The 6,758-nt window shown below is 38.5% G+C and overlaps 1 protein-coding gene across 1 annotated transcript in view; it reads right to left on the bottom strand.

Annotated features, from left to right (window-relative positions):
- Positions 1-6,758, bottom strand: part of CLTC (clathrin heavy chain) — a 62,165-nt gene that overhangs the window by 41,907 nt on the left and 13,500 nt on the right. The gene's annotated exons all lie outside the window — the stretch shown is intronic.

The following is a 6,758-nucleotide window of genomic DNA, read 5'->3' as shown; positions in this document are numbered from 1 at the left end:
GAAAAAAAAAAAAAAAAAAAAGAAGGAAGAACAAATGCTAAGGCCTAGAGATACAAAAGTGTGGTCTGCTAAGGGAACTGTAAGTACTTTTGTAACATTGGGAACATAGACTATGAAAGGCTTTCAGAGTAGAGAATTAAGGTTATAAACACAAGCAAGGGCTAGACTGATAAGCTAAATGTACCCCAGTAAGAATCCTGAATTTATTCTATAGGTAAAGGAAGCTACTTAAGGATTTTAACAAGGAAAATAATGGAATCAGATTTGCTTTGTGTACTCAGAAGCTATTAAAGTATTTGCTAAGCGAATATATAGGACCTAAAGACAGCAGGTCTTTGAAAACTAGTTAAGTGTATTAAGAACAAAAGGCACTTGTTAAAAGAAGACTTCTACCAGAGTGGGTCATTTCTCTGAGTGACTAAATGTAGTATAATAGACTAAGTACCACTCAAAGGCTATCTGAAGGCTTTCTTAGCTTTGACCAGCCTAGGGTTTTTTGTTTTTTTCCTTTCCTCCAATAGATAACAAATTCACATAGAACAAAATCAAACAAAAATTTAAAAGCGCAGGAAGCAAAAAAAAAAAAAAAATCAAGTCTCCCTCCTGCCTTTGTTCCCCAGATAGCCTATTTCCCTTCCCAGAGACCATCACTGTCACTACTCTCTTGTGGACTGGCTGAGCCAAATTAAATGTATTTAACTTAAATTCTTTTGTCAAACTCTTCTGCCAATAGTGCTTAACTATAACCAGACCAGGATCTCAAAAAGATATAACATAAGATTAAGAGACTACATTTTACTTTCACTTCCCTCTTATACCTCAATGACTGCAGGCACAACCAATTAGGAAGTATAGTTACAGTAACTTAATCACTGAATACCAGGGCAAGGAGACAAGCAATTGTCTAACTATTACCACAAACATGGTAATAAAGTAGAAGATTAACTAGTTGTACAAGCTCAAGTATCTGCTGCAGTGCAAGGCAAATACACAAGCTGTGAGATATGTAACTTATACATGAGTTTGGTTACAACAAAACTTTATGAATTATCAATTTTAATTTCTTCCTAACTTTTAGTGACTTTTAGTTTCAGAACTAATGAAGGAAGATAAATATAAGTGGTCCTCAACAATATATGAAGACACTGTGTGTGGGCTTAAAGGAAGCCTTGTACAAACCAAATTGTTCGTCTAATTTCACGTGAGGTGGGTTACATGCGTTTTTCTGAGTAGACCAGTCCTCAGACTCTTAAGCTTAATTGATAGTTACCTTTCCAATAATTAAAAAAATATTCCAGTAGATCCTAGAGCTCCCAGAACTATATATGTAAAAGCAACAAGTTATCTTCTAGACTACTCTGTAAAATAAAAATTCTATGCTTCTAAGTCACTACCAAGCATTCACCTAAGGCGATTGAGTCCCAACTGTCACAGCTTAAAGCCTACAATGTCTGAGAAAGTAAAAACAAATAGTGTTAGTCAAACAGTAAAATTAAAAGTAAAACAAGGATGCAAACCACAAACACTACTAATTGAACCCATAAATGATTCTAATAGATTCCTTTTCACCCCTCCACGTAAGAGGCAGGTACAAGACAACTGTAAGAGAAGAAAACACTATTAGAAAAGGCAGCAAAGAGGAGGAAAAAAGGTAAGTCAAGAAATATGTGTTTCTTATTCCCAGCTAGATCTCCAGATAAATGCAGCAAGAAAGGCACATGTTGTCAAAATTTAGCACTGACCTTCAGCCTCAGAGCTGTTTTATTTGCAGAAAAGGCAAAGATCTGGTTCAAAGCGGGTGGGGTTCCTGTACTCCTCACAATTTAGGTTATCCTTATTTTCTTTTCTCATTAAACACATTCTACCAAGAAAGCTATACATATATTTTTTTTAATCTTCTCTATCAAGAATGTACTCCATGTGAAACAAACATACACCCTTTATTTAAAAAACAAAATTAAACAAGAGGTAGATGGCAAATTCTCACCAATCCACATATTTAAACATTTTAAGGAGCCTACTTAAGTAATGTCCATTTATACAACTAAATAGGAAACTTCTCCTTCCTTAAAAGCCTATCCCAGTTGTTAGGATAAGTGACAGAACTTCAAGTGACCTATTCCTATCAGTTAACAGAAAGTTACATTTGCTCCCTTCTCTTCAAATAATGTCAGTAAGAATTTTTCCTTACTGGTGATACTTTTCAGTGAGAATGCCCAGAACACTCACCAATTCTTCCCATATTTTCCTACAATATGTTCAAAAGGAAAACATCCCAGAACAGTCATAGGACAGGTCACCATCATTAATCACAATTCTGGGTTAGGTGCACTCTTAAAATAGGATCATATAAAAGGGTTACCATACTAGATAACTGTGTCTAGCAATATTCATACAGATTAAAACTTTAAAATACAACATAGGGAATTCCCTGGTGGTCCAGAGGTTAGGACTCCGTACTTCCACTGATTGAGGCCCGGGTTTGATCCCTGGTCAGGGAACTAGGATCCCGCAAGCCACTCAGCGCAGACAAAAAAAGCCAAAAAACACCGTAATGTTTTTAAACAGATTTCATTTTCAAAACAGCACATACTAGCCATAAGATATTCTAGTCAATCATAAAGGTCTGACGGTGTATGAGCTATCTACCACAGAAACTGAATTACAGACTGTAGAAGAAACCTCTAATAAATTCAGAGACCGTATAAGCATCTCCAAACTTGCAGCTACAATATCAGAATTCTGGCCACATTTTTTATCCTCTCAATTGGCAAAGTGTTGCTACTGTTGAAGATGGGGACATTCTATTTTGAGATATACTTGGAAGTTTCTATAATAAAGTGGTGTTTTTTAAACTTCAAAGAACTTTTATTTTGCTGTTATAAAATAAGAATATGGAGTCAATAAACTTAGGCCCAAGAAAAGGGATTACTTTTTTTGAATAGTTATTACATGTACATGGCAAATAATTCATACTATACAAAAAGGTATATACACTATGAAAAGTCACCCATTCCACGTTTCCAGTAATACCTCTCTCCCCCTAGCAATTAGAGATACTTTTCCATCTTGGATATCCTATGCACACATGAAAGTATGTATTTCCATTCTCCCTTTAAAAAAAACACTAATGGCACATGCACAAAAGCACACAAACTACCAACTGCTCCCCCTTTAAAGAAAGCCACCCAAACTGTGTAATTTGTTTAGTTTCCAGGCTAGATTTTGGACACTGGTCTGTAAGTGGCAATACTGTAGGACTTGATACGTAAGTCTAGTTCAGATTCCAAAAAATAAGTTCAGTTGTCCATCCCTCAGTACCCACTGGGGACTGGTTTCAGGACCCCTCGCAGACACCAAAAATCCACAGATGCTAGAAAGTCCTTCATATGGATGGGAAACCACAGATATGGAGGGGAGGGCTGACTGTAAATATTAATAGATTTACTGTTAATCAGCACACCCAAAACTCTGGAGTGCCCTGCAATTACATTTTACAAACGATAAAAAAATAATTCCTTTACCCTCTGCTCCCCTCCTCACCCCAATTTGGATTAACATGCCAAGAGAAAAAAGTGGGACACTGCATTCTTAGTTTTGAAGTGAAAAATAGTATTTCAGATTCCCCATAACCTAGAGAACACAGAGGGTTTCTTCATTCAAGTAGACAATTACTGTACAACTGTATAACTCTGACTATAAACTACAAGTGCTATCCAGAATTAGTTCTGTGGATTCCTCATAAGAGCCAAAATGTCTGGGTTTAGCCCTAGTTTTGCCACATAAATGATCATGGGCAAATCAATTACCTCTGTATATCCATTTCCTCACCTGAAACATGTGAGATGATAGTACATATCCCACAATTGTGAGGATTTAATGTGAAGTGCTTTCAGAGCAGTGCCTTACACCTAATAAAACTTCAATAGATACTATTAGTACATATAACACATCAGTACTTAGGCCAGCTCAAGGTAAGCTTTTTTTGTATTTGCATTTTATCTGCTTAATACAGCTGTCCTAGAAGTTGGCTGAAATTCTGGGTGTGAATTTCTTCTGATTACTGATAAAAGATTACTGGTCTCTGGGTGCTTAACTTATTAGACACTGAATTTTTGTTTGTTTTTTCTTTCAAGAAAAGGAAATTACTTTTTAAAATTTCCAATTCTTCTCTTTAATTTGCCTAACTAAATTTAGGTAGAGGGACTTCCCTGGCGGTCCAGTAGTTAAGACTTCGCCTTCCAATGCAGGGCATGCAGGTTCAATTTCTGGTCGGGGAGCTAAGATCCCCACATGCCTCACAGCCAAAAACACCAAAGCATAAAACAGAAGCAGGGGCTAACCTGGTGGCGCAGTGGTTAAGAATCCGCCTGCCAATGCAGGAGACATGGGTTCGAGCCCTGGTCCAGGAAGATCCCACATGCCACAGAGCAACTAAGCCTGTGCACCACAACTACTGGAGCCCGCGTGCCTTGAGCCCGTGCTCCCAACAAGAGAAGCCACCAAAATGAGAAGCCCGCGCACCGCAACGAAGAGTAGCCCCGGCTCGCCGCAACTAGAGAAAGCCTGCGTGCAGCAACGAAGACCCAACGCAGCCAAAAATAAAATAAATAAATTTATATTAAAAAAGCAATATTGTAACAAATTCAATAAAGACTTAAAAAATTTTTTTAAATAGTCGTGCAGCAACGAAGACCCAACGCAGCCAAAAATAAAATAAATAAAATAAAATAAATAAATTTATATTAAAAAAGCAATATTGTAACAAATTCAATAAAGACTTAAAAAAAATTTTTAAATACAGATCAGAATCTTCAAAATCACATAACATGGAATCATGTAACATATTCATGCTAAGTAACCCTATTTTATTTCAATTCTTATTTTTAGGGGCACTATGGAACAGTATTGCTAAGGCTTTCTAACAAACTTGGCAAATATGTCTCCTACACGTTTGTTTAGGGAGCAAGCCGGGAAAGCTAATGCAAACTAAAGGCATGTGGTCAGTATCATAAAAAATTCTTTACTGTAAAGAGCTCAAGGCTAAGAAATAGAAGGTGAAATGGAAAGCAGGCTCAGCGTTTCTCCCCTTAGTGTGCAGAAGAGTTGAAACTACCTGGTTCAGAGACATACACTGCCTCTTTCTCTCCCTTCTACCAAACCTTTCCAAAACCAAAATTTCCCAACTTTTCCTAATCTGCCCATACCCCACAATTTCAGATCCATTTATCAAACTAAACCTTAAGCTCCTCAAATAAAAGAACTTTCTTAAAGAATGAAAGCCTCTCCCATCTCTTCTTTTCAATATGCCTAAAATTCTGGAGGCCTAAATATTCTTACACAGAAGGACAACATTCCTTTACTATATGTATACTGCTAATTACTTTTCAGGACAATTATAGATTAAAAGAGATTTATGAAACCCAGGAGTCCAACACTAATATAATAAATATAAAAGGAAAAGTTGTTTCTTGGAGAAGAAAGCTAACTTAAAAATGGTGAAAGACAGCAGAAACTAACACAACACTGTAAAGCAACTATACCCTAATTTAAAAAAAAAATGGTGAAAGACCAATGGAATTCTTTAAAAGTCAGTATTTTGCAGTCAACACAATAATTGATTTGGGCAAGGATCATCAATGGATATTAAATTAATGGATGAAATTTTGAGGAGTAACACATATTTACAAAGTATCAAAATATCTCCCGGGCTTCCCTGGTGGCGCCGTGGTTGAGGGTCCGCCTGCCGATGCAGGGGACATGGGTTCGTGCCCCAGTCCAGGAAGATCCCACATGCTGCGGAGCGGCTGGGCCCGTGAGCCATGGCCGCTGAGACTGCGTATCCGGAACCTGTGCTCCGCAACGGGAGAGGCCACAACAGTGAGAGGCCCACGTACCGCAGAAAAAAAAAAAATCTCCCCACAAGATATTACAAAGGGAAAAAAAGATTTATAGTGAAGAAACCTGTTATACATAACCTTCACCAAATGATGAGAAAGTTAATGTAACTAGCAATGGGTCAAAGTGACAGCATGTGATTCCCAGTGAGATGCGTTACAAAGAACACATCACTCCTGTAGTATTCTTGCCAAAAGTATATGACCTATCAGATAAACACAAATTGAGGAACATGCCACAAAATAAATGATCTGTACTCTTTAAAAATATCTACGGGGCTTCCCTGGTGGCGCAGTGGTTGAGAGTCCGCCTGCTGATACAGGGGACACGGGTTCGTGCCCCGGTCCGGGAGGATCCCACATGCCGCGGAGCGGCTGGGCCCGTGAGCCATGGCCGCTGAGCCTGCGCGTCCGGAGCCTATGCTCCGCAATAGAAGAGGCCACAACAGTGAGAGGCCCGCGTACCATAAAAAAAAAAAAAATCTACGTCTTGAAATACAAATAGAGTTCCAGACTAAAGACAACTAAAGAAACTGGACAACTCAATGCAATTCATGATCATGAGTTTTCTTTTGATATAAAGAACATTACTGGAACAACTGATGAAATGTGAATAAAGCCCGAGATAACAGTATTCTGTTAAAGTCAATTTCTTCACCTCGATTACTGCAGTATGGCTATAGAAGACCATTTTGTTATTCTAATTAAATACACACTAGGACTTCCCTGGTGGCGCAGTGGTTGAGAGTCCACCTGCCGATGCAGGGGACACAGGTTCATGCCCCCGGCCGGGAAGATCCCACATGCTGCGGAGCGGCTGGGCCCGTGAGCCATGGCCACTGAGCCTGCGCGTCCGGAGCC

Source organism: Neophocaena asiaeorientalis, unplaced genomic scaffold, assembly GCF_003031525.2.
Source record: "Neophocaena asiaeorientalis asiaeorientalis breed wild unplaced genomic scaffold, Neophocaena_asiaeorientalis_V1.1 scaffold327, whole genome shotgun sequence".
In the NCBI taxonomy this organism is placed as follows: domain Eukaryota; kingdom Metazoa; phylum Chordata; class Mammalia; order Artiodactyla; family Phocoenidae; genus Neophocaena; species Neophocaena asiaeorientalis.
Note: the sequence above shows the minus strand (reverse complement) of the source record. Positions and strands in the feature narration are given on the sequence as shown.